This window comes from Nycticebus coucang, chromosome 9, assembly GCF_027406575.1.
Source record: "Nycticebus coucang isolate mNycCou1 chromosome 9, mNycCou1.pri, whole genome shotgun sequence".
In the NCBI taxonomy this organism is placed as follows: Eukaryota; Metazoa; Chordata; class Mammalia; order Primates; family Lorisidae; genus Nycticebus; species Nycticebus coucang.
The window spans coordinates 123,844,361-123,858,622 of NC_069788.1; positions in this window are offsets into that span (position 1 = coordinate 123,844,361).

Here is a 14,262-nt window from a genome sequence, read left to right on the forward strand (position 1 = left end):
TGTCCTCGGAATGGATTGTAGGCAGCAGGTGACAGCAGAGACAGATAGCGCTGTTGGATCACAAGAGAAACCTTAGAGGACTTGGAACCCCTGGAGCTGGACGATGGAGGCCCATGTCCTGGAGGGTTCTTTCTGGCAGGCAGGAGGGGCCGCAGTGGCCCCAGGTCCACGAGCAGGCCTCAGCATACCTGGAGCTGGCACAGGGCCTCCTGGACAGCGCAGGCCACTCAGGCCCAGGGCAGGACATGGCCAACAGCTCCTACTGTCCTCTGGCTGCAAGGGCACTGGGGGCGAGGAGCAGTTAATGGAATAGCTCATCTGTGACTTGGTGAGTGGCCGTGGCCTCCTGTCAAGGCCCCAGCCAGCCTCTGGCCCCAGTATGAACCCCCGGAATGAGTTGGAAAGTAACTTTGTGCCACCAATTGTCAAGAAAACAAGCAGGCGTCATACACCCTTATTGGTAAAGCTGTCTCTGGAAGCTATAGCTCTAACTGGGCAACTTTGTTTCCCAGACTTGGCAGTGTCTGAAGACATTTGGGAACCTCACTGGGTGTGCATGAGTGTGTGTCGCTAGGCATATGTCAATAATAGCTAGAGGTTGGGGGGTGCTCCTGAACATCCTACAATGCATAGGGCAGCACCCACAAAAACTTACCCAGCTCCAAATGTCAATGCCTAGGAAGTTGATAAACCCTGTTCTTGGAGGATACCTGAACTTTCAGCAAAGATTGTGCCTGAAAAGGAGCACCCAGGTGATGGATGGGAAGGAATTTTAATTTTTCTTTATAAACTGTTTGTACTGCTTAATTTTTCTAACTTCCTGAGTTAAAAAAAATTAAAGCAGCATTAAGGGAAGAACAGGAGGAAAAATCCTTTGGGTACCATCATTAGGATAGAGTTTTTTTTTTAGAGACAGTCTCATTTTGTGGCCCTTGGTAGAGTGCTGTGGCGTCACAGCTCATAGCAACCACCAACTCCTGGGCTTAGGTGATTCTCTTGCCTCAGCCTCCTGAGTACCTGGGACCACAGGTGCCTGCCACAATGCCTGGCTATTTCTTGTTGCAGTTTGGCCAGGGCCGGGTTTGAACCCACTACCCTCGGTATATAGGGCCGGCACCCTATTCACTGAGCCACAGGTGCCACCCAGGATGGAGTTTCTTATCTTTTTGTGGGGACATGGATCCTTTGGAGAAGCTGGGTACCTTCTCTCCATCAAAGATAATCCCCATCACAAAGTTAGAAGAATGAAGGTCACCATTGCTCCAAATTAAGAGTTAGGGAGAGATAGCTGGCTTTAACCACTCAAGGAATTCTTTAAGTGGAAGTTGTTCCAAGAAACTATGGATTGTTTTATGTAATATATGTTTCTGTTCAATAACAATAGCTACTATCTGAATTTTTATCAGGTGTCTGGTTCTGCCTGTGCCTTAATTCTACCACAGCAATACTGTGGGGAGGGTTTTAACTCTTCTTTTACAAATAAAGAAACTTAAAGAAATTTCCTGTTATTTGCCCACAATTACCCAGCTGGTAAAAAGTCTGGGTATTGAATTTGGATCCAGGTCTTTTGGACCTCAAATATCACCAAGTGAAATTTGAGCTGGCATAAGAAGCACCTGAGGCCTTGTTAAAATACAGGTCTGGGGCCCGGTGCCTGTGGCTCAAGCGGCTAAGGTGCCAGCCACATACACCTGAGCTGGTGGGTTCGAATCCAGCCAGGGCCCACCAAACAACAATGACGGCTGCAACCAAAAAATAGCCTGGCACTGTGGCAGGTGCCTGTAATCCCAGCTACTTGGGAGGCAGAGGCAGGAGAATCGCTTGAGCCCAGGAGTCGGAGGTTGCTGTGAGCTGTGATGCTACAGCACTCTACCCAGGGTGACAGCTTGAAGCTCTGTCGCAAAAAAAAAAAAAAAACAAAGAAAAAAAAAAAACAGGTCTGGGCCCTCCCCAGGCCTGCTGACTCAGTTATCAGGGGAGGGGCCCCAAAACTGATTTATCAGGCAGGTTTGAGACACTGCTCTGCTGTCTGCGTCCTGTGGTTCAGGATCCTCAGTCTCAGGGCTTCTCAGCTGTAACCCTTCTGAAGGCGGCACTAATGCCAAAAACAGTGCAGTAAATCAACAATAGCTGATCCCCGAACAGTGTGAGGGTTAGGGGTGCTAACTCTTCGTACAGTCTACCCCCAACCCCTGAGACAGGGTCTCACTTTGTTGCCCTGGGTTGAGTTCCATGGTGTCAGCCTTGCTCACAGCAACCTCAAACTCTTGGGCTCAAGCAATCATCTTGCCTGAGCCTCTCCAGTAGCTGGACTACAGGCACTCACCGCCATGCCCAGCTAATTTTTCTGTATTTAGTATAGATGGGAGTCTCGCTTTGCTCAGGCTGGTCTTGAACTCCCCAGCTCAAGCAGTTGTCCTGCCTCACCCTCCTAGAGTGCTGGGATTACAGGTGTGAGCCACTGTGCCTGGCCCAGAGTCTAACTTTTGACTAATAGCCAACTAATAGCCTACTAGAAACTTTAGTGATAACACAGATAGCACATATTTTGTATGTTATAGGTATTATATACTACATTCTTATACTAGAGAATGGTCTAATAGTGACTATTAGAAGGAAGTGGCCAATCACAAAGGTCATTATCTTCATCATTCTCTCCGTGAGTCAGCTGAGGAGCAGGGGCTGGTCTTGCTGCCTGGGATTGGAGGAGGTGGACAGGGAGGCAGGAGAGGCAGACACACTGGGTATGACTTTTATTGGAAAAAACTTACATATAAGTGGACATGTTTGGCACAGGACAGAACTGGGGTGCTGGTCCACAGAAAGAAAGGTAAGCTGGTCTAGAAACAAAAGGGGGGCTTATTAAGAAAAAACCAGAGGGGGATCTGAACCAGAGAACCAGAGCCAGCTGAGCCCCTCCCAGCTCCAGGTGTCTTTAACAAGCCTATCAGTAGTAGCATAGCAGGAATGGGGGTGGGGAGGCTGTGGGAGGGACCAGCTCTGGGGTCCATGGCAAGGGTGGAAGATCCAAATTCTGGGAGGGACTGCCCTGCAATATTCTCAAAACATGGGGCTCTAACCATTGTTTGTGGTTTAACCTCTAGACCTGTGGCTGGGCCTTTGTTCTGTAGTTTGATCTTTGGCTCAATTCGTTTGACTTTTTGTCCCAATTTCTCTAAATGTCTACCTCACTAAAATGGCAATGCTTATGCTGAGGGGGTGTCTAAGGTCTGAGGATCCCTTTCCCACCGTTCAAACCTGTGTTAAAGGGTCACCTATACTGAAAATAATGAAGAGGACTTGACTGCTGGAGCATTCGGGGGGTGCATCAAAATCTGAGTTTCTTATGTAGTTGGAAGAAGTCTGCCTTGTTTCCTTGGAATACATTTCCATGTCTCTGCCCCTTCCAGAACCCACAGGTTAGGTGCTTCTAGGCTGTCCTGTGTGTAGCATCTACACTTTGGGACACTTCTACTTTTCAAAAGTACTTTGCAATCATCAGTATTACTGCTATAACTAAAGGGTTAATAATTTATAAAAAATCATATAAAATTTCTAATCAAGAATAAAGGAAACATTTTGGTAAAGCTGGAATTTTATATGATGGTTTATAATAGTATGTAATCTAATGATTTATTTGAGATAGGAATTTTTAGCATAGTATCTCCTAATAACACAATAAATATTATCTCTTAATTTTGTTATTAGGCTGTTATGGGCTAAATCACATCTGCCAAAATTGATATATTGAAGCCATAATCCAATCTGACTGTTCTTCTTATGAGAAGAGGACATTTGGACACACAGGGAGACATTATAGATGTCCACATGCACCAGGAAATGGCCTGAAAAAAATGGCAAAAATATTTTCTGTCTCTTAAAACTCTTTGGAAACTGAGCCCTGCATCCCTGCCTCTGGCCCCAGGGAAATCTCCCTTGTTCTTTGCACTATAGAAGGGGGGCCTGGAGGCCAGGCCTGCCTGACTGGCTGAGGTGCTGAGCTAGGGTTACTGGTAAGGCCTCCCAAGTAGGTGGAGGTTGCAGTTTTATGTTCAGCAGAGATGGGACATTAACTGTAGTTGAATGACAATGGGTCGCTCTCCTTAAAAGCTCTGTGTTTCTGCTTGTGTTCAGGAAAAACCAGTATTTTAAGACTGAACAGTCTGCTACTTTCCCTCCTTTGCCAGCAATAATTTCTCTTTCCTTCTTCTCAAAACCACCTGTTCTTTTTTTTTTTTCATGCAGCCTCAAGAACAAGTACTGAATTTGTGGTAACACACACACATACACAGCAAGAAGGCAGCCATCTGCAAGTGAATGAGACGCCTCAGGAGATACTAACCCTACTAAAAACCTTGATCTTGGGCATCCCGTGTCCATAACAGTAAGAAAATAAATTTCTGTTGTTTAAGCCATCCAGTATGGTATTTTGTTGTGTCTTCCCTAGCAGACTAGTACATAGGCTTATAAAGTATTTCATCATATCTGAGATGGCCTCCAAATCACTCACTGCCCTTCTCACAAGTGTTCAAACACTAATTAGGTGCTGCTGTTAAGGGGCTTTGGATGTATAATTAAGATCCCAAGTCCATTGACTTAAAAAAGAAAGAGATTAGCCTGGGTAAGCCTGTCCTGATCAGGTGAGTCCTTAAAAGGCATTGGCTGTTCTTTGGGAGAGAGAGTAAGGGTCCGAGGAGAGTTCTCCATGAAAGGGATTGTTAAATACGAATGGAGTCATGCTTAGGAATGTGGGGGTCCTCTATAAGCTGAGAGTGGCCCCCATTTGACATCCAGCAAGGGAAAGAAGACCTGAGTCCCATAACTGCAAGGAACTGGACTTGGCTGTCAATAACAAATAAGCTTGGAAGTGGATTCTTTCCAGAACTTCCAGAAAGGAGTTCAGCCTGGCTAATACCTTCACTTCACTAGTAAAGACCCCAAGCAGAGAACCTGGACATGCTGTGCCCTAAACTACAGAACTGTGAGCTTATAAATTGATACTGATTTGAGCTGCTAAACTTGTTACTTTACAATAGAAAATGCATAACCAAAATTATGAATAAGTAGGGTCACATTTGTAATGGATCTACCATGCAAATGATAAAGCTATGGACAAAAATATTAATAAGTAATTTGGGTAAAAGGTACCTGATTGTTAACCTTATACTTCTTTTTTGGGGGCGGGGGTGCTTTTTATAAGTTTGAGATCATTTCCAAATTAAAAGTTTCAAAGTGAAAAATTAATGATTGTTTTTGTGGCTATTTCAGTTATTTTGGTGAGAATTATTTGTCTAAAATCTTAAATTGTTCTATTTCTGGGAATAAAGATTGATATGGTTTGATTGATTAATAGTCAATTGCTATCATGTATTGAACTCTCACTGTGTACCACACGCTGCTTTAAGGGCTTCACATCCATGAACTCACTTGAGTGTCCTAACCCTGCAAGGTAAGTATTCCTTCCATCCCCACTTTACAGCTGAAGACACTGAGGCGCAGAGACTAAGTCTCTGGTCCCAGGTGTACAACTGTTCTGAGGATCTGACTGTGGAGTCCTGTGCTGTGTACTGTTCCTCATCAAAGGCCTCTCTATATCATTTCAGATTAGTGGTTGGTTTTCGTTTGAACTGTGGTTATCTGTTAGGATTCTGATTTTTTTTATTTTTTGCTCTGGGATACATTGTATGTTGTATTTTGACAGAAAAGAAAAACAAAAATCACCTTAGCCAAAAATTTCATTTCATTATTTTTAAATTTACTGTTGTAAAGATTGAATGAGTTGGGCGGTGCCTGTGGCTCAGTGGGTAGGGCCCCGGCCCCATATACCAAGGGTGGTGGGTTCAAACCTGGCCCCGGCCAAACTGCAACAAAAAAATAGCTGGGCATTGTGGCAGGCGCCTCTAGTCCCAGCTACATGGGAGGCTGAGGCAAGAGTTGGAAGTTGCTGTTTGCTATGATGCCACAGCATTCCACCGAAGGGGATAAAGTGAGACTCTGTCTCTTAAAAAAAAAAAGATTGAAGGAGTTAAAAGGGCATATGTATAATTTTTTTTTACCCAAGCACTTTGCGTGTATTAAGTATTGTTATGCATTATCTTCAGAGAATAATGATAAGGCTCAGGAGTACATGTCAGAGGTCATGAAGTCATTAAGAAAGGTCAACTCTGGAAAATACTGTCTTTAACTCTTAAGAAGACCATTAAAATTACCTACATTCCTCATTAAATATCAGTTATAGGTAATAATTTAAGAGTTGAATTGCTTGTGACTAGTTGATATTTTGTAGACATTAAATCAAGTTTACTAATTTCAGTTTTAGAATTAAAAAGTTTTGAGGGGAGCCAATGGATTTTTCTCAGCTCTCAATTTTATTGGCCCTGTAGAACTCCTAGGCCCTGGGGTGCAGCCTCTCAAATGAAGTTGTACCACCAAAGGGGCCTGAGATTCTTTGGCAAGAAAAATGAAGATGGAAATTTAGTGTTAGAGGAATGCTGAGAAACACTGCTTCATCCTCTCCACGAAGGGAGGATCTTCTGGTTTTGGAGAACACTGAGGGGAGTATGCATTCCAAAATTTAAAAAGTGGATTATTTCTCCACTGCGGATGATCAAAAGGTACTTCCTAACATCAATCGAATTAGTTACTATATCAGTCAATGCAAGTATACTTGTACACTTTATGTAAGGAGATTTAATTTATGGCAGCTAAACCAAAGTGTTAAGTGGGTATAAAGTGACTCCTTGATGGGTGTTAAATGCAAAGAACAATTTTACTGCCTAGGAAAAAACTGGACAGCAAGAATTTGTATAAATGTGAGTAGGTCTCTTGAAACGGTATTAGGAGAGAACACTTTTTACTGGTGGCAATTTTGCTAAATACAACCTTCTCTTTCTCTTAGGAGCCAGAGAGGTTGTTGTAATTAATTTCTATACTGAACTGTTCATTTCTAGACAAGGATTTTAGACACAAGAATATCTTCATTGTATGAAGATATTTCCTAGATCAAAATCCAATGAAAATTTGCCCTTTGAGTAATCATTAGACATAAAAATAACCTACAGTAATTCATCCTTCTCCTTTTCTGTGGATATGGAGCATAAAGCTCTGTCTGGGAAGCAGCCTGGGTCCTGGCTTAGTCAAGCAAGTGCTGAACCCCGGCACAGATGACCTGTTGGGTCTCCATAATCTTAGCTCACTAGCCTCAGTCCAGTGAAACATTAGAATCAGAATAGCACAGCTTTTCTTCTCAGGAGGTTCTGTACATTGGCCATAACGAGGACTTTCTATGCTTATGTATCCCAGGGAAGTGACTTACTTTCGTATAAAATTAAAGCCAAGAAATTACAATTTCATAACATTCCTTTTCCTCTTTTTAGTAATCCTCATTATTTTATTTTTTCTGTGTGAACATCTATCAGAGAGTTTGTATAATTGAGAATGCATTGTTTTTAAAAGCATGTTCTAACTGGGAAGTGTTATTGATAAGCATACTTTTGGCAGTTGTTACACAGAAACAGAACCAAATCAATCGGCACTGATTCTGGGCAGGGGAGAATTGCTCCAACATTTCCTCACGATGCGCACATCCAGGGAAGTCTGGTTACAGAGAGGAGCTGCCTGTCCTTGCCATGCCCAGCAGCACAGGCAGATGAGGGTTCATGCTGTCTGTTTGGGAACGTCTGATGGAGGATTTCAGCTTCTGTTTCCTCGCTGAACTCCACTTTGTACACACCTGGCTACAAACGCGTCTCGGTGCATGCCTGCACTTTCACTGACGGTGGAAATCTTTTAGAAAACTTTGGCGCGAACCATCTGTCCATCTGTCTAGAACTCTGGCCCTTTAGAAGGCAACTTTATTTTTTAAAAATTTATTTCAGATTAATACGAGAGTACAAATGATGAGACTACATTGTTTGCATTTGATTAGAGCTCCCCAGGCCCCTCCCTCTCACCTCTCCTCTCTTCCCAGCAGGCAATTTTTTTTTTTTTTTTGTAGAGACAGAGTCTCACTTTATGGTCCTTGGTAGAGTGCCGTGGCCTCACACAGCTCACAGCAACCTCCAACTCCTGGGCTTAAGCGATTCTCTTGCCTCAGCCTCCCGAGCAGCTGGGACTACAGGCGCCCACCACAACGCCCAGCTATTTTTTGGTTGCAGTTCAGCCGGGGCCGGGTTTGAACCCGCCACCCTCGGTATATGGGGCCGGCGCCTTACCGACTGAGCCACAGGTGCCGCCCCCCCCAGTAGGCAATTTTATAAAATAAAATAGCTCACAGGACTATAGGAGGAGGGGAGATAATGGTGTGCAAAGAGAGGCATTAGCAGTTCCACCACTAAGCCTCCACAGAACCCTGGACTGGCAGCAACCTATAGGAGGAGCTGGCTCACCTGCCCAGTTCCCGAGAAGAGGCTGCCTCTGACCTTGAACCAGGAATCCACACCCACCATTCCCGCTTTCTATTTCAGAACCACATCCACACTCAGAGATGCAGCAGAAATAATAGAACATAATTTAGAACAGCAAATGAATTCTATGAAAAAGAATTCTCCTTTGCACGTCCTGTTCTTAAATCTTCAAGTTGTGCTGCTTGTAAATCAAAGGGAGTAACTGTTGGTGGAACAGGGGAGATTCTCCAACTTTGGGGGCAAAGTTTCACAGCTAATGGTGAATAAGGGTTGGATAGAGGAATTCCTCTTTTCATAACATTTTCTTTCTTTTCTTTTCTTTTCTTTCTATCTTTCTTTCTCTTTTTTGTAGAGAGAGTCTTATTTTATCGCCCTCGGTAGAGTTCTGTGGTGTCTCGGCTCACAGCAACCTCCAACTCCTGGGCTTAGGCAATTCTCTTGCCTCAGCCTCTCGAATAGCTGGGACTACAGGCACCTGCCACAACACCTGGCTATTTTTTTGTTGTGGTTTGGCTGGGGCCAGGTTTGTACCTGCCACCCTTGGTATATGGGGCTGGTGCCCTAGCCACTGAGCCACAGGTACCACCCCTTTCTTTCTTTCTTTTTTTTTTTTTTTTTTGAGACAGAGTCTCACTTTGTTGCCTAGACTAGAGTGCTGTGGCATCAGCCTAGCTCACAGCAGCCTCAGTCTCCTGGGCTCAAGTGATCCTCTTGCCTCAGCCTCCGGAGTAGCTGGGACTAAGGTGCCTGTCACAACACTCAGTTAAGTTTTCTATTTCTATGTTTATTTTCTTTCTAATTTTTCTATTTTTAGTAGAGACAGGGTTTCACTCTTGCTAAGGTTGGTCTTGAACTGAGCTTAAGCAATCCACCTGCCTTGGGCTCCCAGAGTGCTGGGATTTCAGGCGTGAGCCACTGTGACTGGCCCTGTCATAGTGTTTTCAAACATGTGTCCGTGTTGACTATTTTAAGATGATTTACTTGTCATTCTCCTTTCCCCACTCTGTTCATTTTTCCTCTGTTCACATTACTCCTTAGAATGAATGGATGATTAACAGAGATGCCTACCTTTAAGGAACTTGGAATAAGGAAGAAAAATAACAATAAAGATAATAATAATAGTGCTCATTGATAACTTACTATGTCTGAGATGTTCTAAGCCCCTGAAAATTTCTTTTGTTCAGAACAGTGCTATGAACTTCCTTTTTTTTTTTGTGGTTTTTTTTTTTTTTTTTTGGCCGGGGCTGGGTTTTTGAACCCACCACCTCCGGCATATGGGACCGGCGCCCTACTCCTTGAGCCACAGGTGCCGCCCTTAGAACAGTGCTATGAATAGATGAAATTATTATCTAGGTTTCAAAGATGGGAAACTGAAATCTGGGGAAGTTAAGCAACTCAGAAATAAGCCTTTTGTACAAATGCACGATAATGCAAGTTGAATTCACTTAAACGTCTTGGTAGTTTATAGGGAGAGATCACTTCCTGGGGCGAGGCATCAGGGCAGCCTTCACAGAAGAGGCAGCAAAAAAGCAAGGTCTTAAGGGGTGTGGTGGGTTGAATTGCGGCCTCCCAAAAGACATGTCCCCTCAGAACCTGGGAGCATGACCTTATTTGGAAAAGGGGACTTTGCAGATGTAATCAAATGAGGGATCTTAAGATGAGATCATCCTAGATTTAGAGTGAGACCTAAATTCAATGGCAGGTGTCCTTAATGAGAAGGGTGGAGGGAGATTTGAGATACAGAGGCAGAGGTCGGCAGCCCCCAGCCAAGCAGCATCAAGGCCTGCCCGTGGCCACCAGGAGCAAGGAGGGAAGTATAGAACGGAGTTTCTCTCAGGGCCTCCTCAAAGAACAGCCCTGCGGAAACCTTCATGTTGGACATACGACCTCCAGAACTGTGAGAGTGTAGGCTTCTATTGTTTGAAGTCATCTAGTGTGTGGTAATTTGTTATGGCAGCCCTGGGAAATGAGTACAAAGGATGTATGAGGATGGTTGGGACAAGGTAGCTCAAAGGAAGATGCGGAAATGGGAAGAGCTTGGGCTTGTTGGCTTTAGTTTGTCTAAGGATCCTGGGCCAGAAGTGGTGGCTCTCGTCTATAATCCCAGCACTCTTGGGAGGCCAAGGCAGGTGGAGTATCTGAGCTCACAGGTTCAAGACCAGCCTGAGCCAGAGAGAAACCCCATCTCTATTAAAAATATAAAAAACGGAAGCAAGAAGATCACTTGAGCCCGAAAGTCAAGGTTGCTGTGAGCTATGATGTCATCATGGCACTCTATCCAGGGCAACAGCTTCTGACTCTGTCTCATAAAATAAAATAAAAAGCATAAGGATCCTGAAAGGGAATAAGTTGTTGAAGACGTGGATCATATTATGGAGGGTCTTGAATGTCAGGTTAGAAAGTTTAGATTTTATTTGATGAACAATGAGGAACTTGGTGAATTGTATATTTAGAAAATTAGGGTGTTCCCAAGCTAGCAGGAGGTAATATGGGCCTGAATTAGGGTAAGGAAATGGAAATGAAGAGAAGAGAGAGAGAGGACGTATTTTGCAGGAATCCAAGAGACTTGGCAATCAACTGATTCTTGATCTGACTTGCAAAGTACCTGACTCATGTTTTACCTGCTGCTGCTGGCAGTGTGTCCATGTCCTCCGGGCTGCGTGACACCAGCACTTTGGATGAGCTGCCCTGACTCACTTGGCTTGCCTCACTTCCTGGTCACCAATCTGTGTTCTAAGTTTCTAAGTTGAGGACTTTGCTTTCCTGAATCTTAGGAACATTTTTTGCTTTCTCTGTCCCTGTTACTCTCACACGAGCCTTTGGAAATAACATTGGTACCAGCACCACAGCACAGCTACCTCCCCTGGGCACACGAGCGAGGCGGGAGGCACGTTTCAGGGCTGCTGTGCTGTCTTCTCTCTGGGTCAGGTTTCAGGGCTGCTGTGCTGTCTTCTCGCTGGCATCCTATTACAGATCTTGTCTCATGTTTGATGCTAAGTGTGATGTAGAGGTGACATTGATCAAGCTCTGACATCCCACATAGATCCAAATCTTAGAGCCTTGTAAGAAGTTGGACATTGCCAATGCCCTGGAGACCTTAAATGTGGTCTGAGACTTTGAGCCTCATTCGCATCTTATTCTGTTTGTTAAGTTTCCCCAAATCGCCCTGACCCTCTTGATCTGGCTTTCTGATAGTCAACCAATGGCAGGAAACGAAGAGAATCAGTGTCTGCCCAGTGCTTACTCAGTGCCAGGTATGGTGAGGTGCTTTGCAAATGTTATCTCATTTAATCTTTACTTCTGAAGTATGAGTCAGGCGCTGTCATCCTCATTTTACAGATGAGGAGATTGAAACTCAAAGCAGTTAAGTCCCTGCACATGTACCATGGTAAGAGGAGCTGCCAGGATCCAAGCTTGGGACTTTCTCAAAAACCATGCTGCCTCCTACCTAGATTTTTTTTTAAGTGTTACTACAATGGCAGAATTTTGTTTTTGGCATATGGGCAAGATTGGTTGGGTGCATGCTGGGATTTGAATGTGTGCCATGATTTTGTACAATGATTTCTCCCTTCTTACAACATTTGTGTGACCTAGCACTGACATCATTTCCAAGAATCTTTGAGGACTTTACAGGATGATAAACTCACGCTGCTTCTGGAAGGAATGAGAGCATGTTTTGTTATCAGGTGCCAGTTTTCTGGTGGGTCTCCTCCCTAGTCCCTCTGCATGTCCTGTTCCTGTAGCCCCCTCCTCAGGCCCACTGCATACCCTGTTCCTATAGCTCCCTTCTCCAGTCCACTGCATGCCGTGTTCCTATAGCCCCCTGCCCAGTCCCACTGCATGCCCCATTCCTATAGCCCCCTCCCCAGTCCCACTGAATGCCCCATTCCTATAGCCCCCTCCCCAGTCCCACTGAATGCCCCATTCCTATAGCCCCCTCCCCAGTCCCACTGAATGCCCCATTCCTATAGCCCCCTCCCCAGTCTCACTGAATGCCCCATTCCTATAGCCCCCTCCCCAGTCCCACTGAATGCCCCATTCCTATAGCCCCCTCTTGAGTCCATCTGCATGCCCTGTTCCTATAGCCCCCTCTTCTGTCCTACTTCATACCCCATTCTATAGCCCCCTCCCAGTCCCAGTGCATGCCGTGTTCCTGTAGCCCCTTCTCCAGTACCTCTGCATGCCCTGTTCAGGCACCCCCTCCCCAGTCCCACTGTATGCCCGGTTCACATAGCCCCGTCCCCAGTCCCACTGCATGCCCTGTTCCTGTAGCCCTTTCCATAGTCCTACTGCATGTCCCATTCTTATGGCCCCCTATCCAGTTTTACTGCATGCCCTGTTCCTATAGCCCCCTCCCTAGTCTCACTGCGTGTCCCCTGTCCCTGTCACCCCCTTTGCCATCCCACTTCATGCCCTGTTCCTGAAGCCCCACCCTAGTCCCATTGCATGCCCTATTTCTATAGCCTGCTCCCCAAAGCCACTGCATACCCTGTTCCTGTACACCCCCCTCAGGTCCACTGCATACCCTGTCCCTATATGCCCCTCCTCAGTCCCACTGAATGCCCTGTTCCTGTAGCCCCCTCCTCAGGCCCACTACATACACAATTCCTATAGCTCCCCTCCCCAGTCTCACTGCATTCCCTGTTCCTATGGCCGCCTCCCCATTCCCACTGCATGCTCTGTGCATATAGCTCCCTACCAGTCTCACTACATGCCCTGTTCCTCTAGTCCCATCCCAGTTCCACTGCCTGCCCCATTCCTATAGCCCCCTACACAGTCCCAGTGCATGCCCTGTTCCTGTAGCCCTCTCACCCTTCCCACTGCATGCCGTTTCTGCAGCCCCCCTCTCCAGCTCCACTGCATGCCCCATTCCTATAGCCCCCTCCTCAGTCCTGCTGCATTCCCTCTTCCTATAGACCCCTCCACATTACCATTGCATGCCCCATTTCTATACTTCCCCTTGCCTGTCTGCCTGTATGCCCTGTTGTTGTAGTCAGCTCCAGTCCCACTGAATGCCTTGTTCCTTTTGCCCCCCTCACCAGTCCCATTGCATGCCCAGTTCCTTTAGCCCCCCCCCCCAGTTCCCCTACATGCCATGTTCCTATAGCTCCCTCCCAGTCTCACTGCATACTCTATTCTATAGCCCCCTCTCCAGTCCCATTGCATGCCCCATTCCTATAGCTCCCCTCCCCAGTCCCACTGCATGCCCTGTTCCTATAGCCCCCTCCCCAGTCCCACCGCATGCCCCTTGTTCTTGTAGGCACCTCCCCAGTACTACAGCCCTGTTCCTATAGTCCCATCCCCAGTGCCACGGCAAACCGTGTTCCTGTAGCCACCTCCCTACTCCCACTGCATGCCCAATTCCTATAGCTTCCCTCCCCAGTCCCACTGTATTCCCTGTTCCTATCACCCTCTCTCTAGTCTCACTACGTGCCCCCTGTTCCTGTATTCCCTTCTCTAGTCCCACTGCATGCTCTGTTCCTATAGCCCCCTATTCATTCCCACTATATGTCCTGTTCCTATAGCCCCCTCCCCAGTCCCACTGCATGCCCTGTTCCTACAGCTCCCTTCCAAGTCCCACTGTAGGCCCCGTTCCTATAGCCACCTCTCCAATCACACTGCATGTCCCATTCCTATAGCACCCTCCCAGTCCAACTGTGTGCCCTGTTCCTTTAGCCCCTTCCCAGTCCCACTGCATGATGCCCTGTTGCTATAGCCCCCTTTTCAGTCCCACTGCATGTTCCATTCCATAGCCCCCTCCCCAATCCCACTGCATGCCCTGTTCCTGTAGCCCCCTCCCCAGTTCCACTGCATGTCCTGTTCTTGTACCCACCTCTGTAATCCCACTGCATGCCTG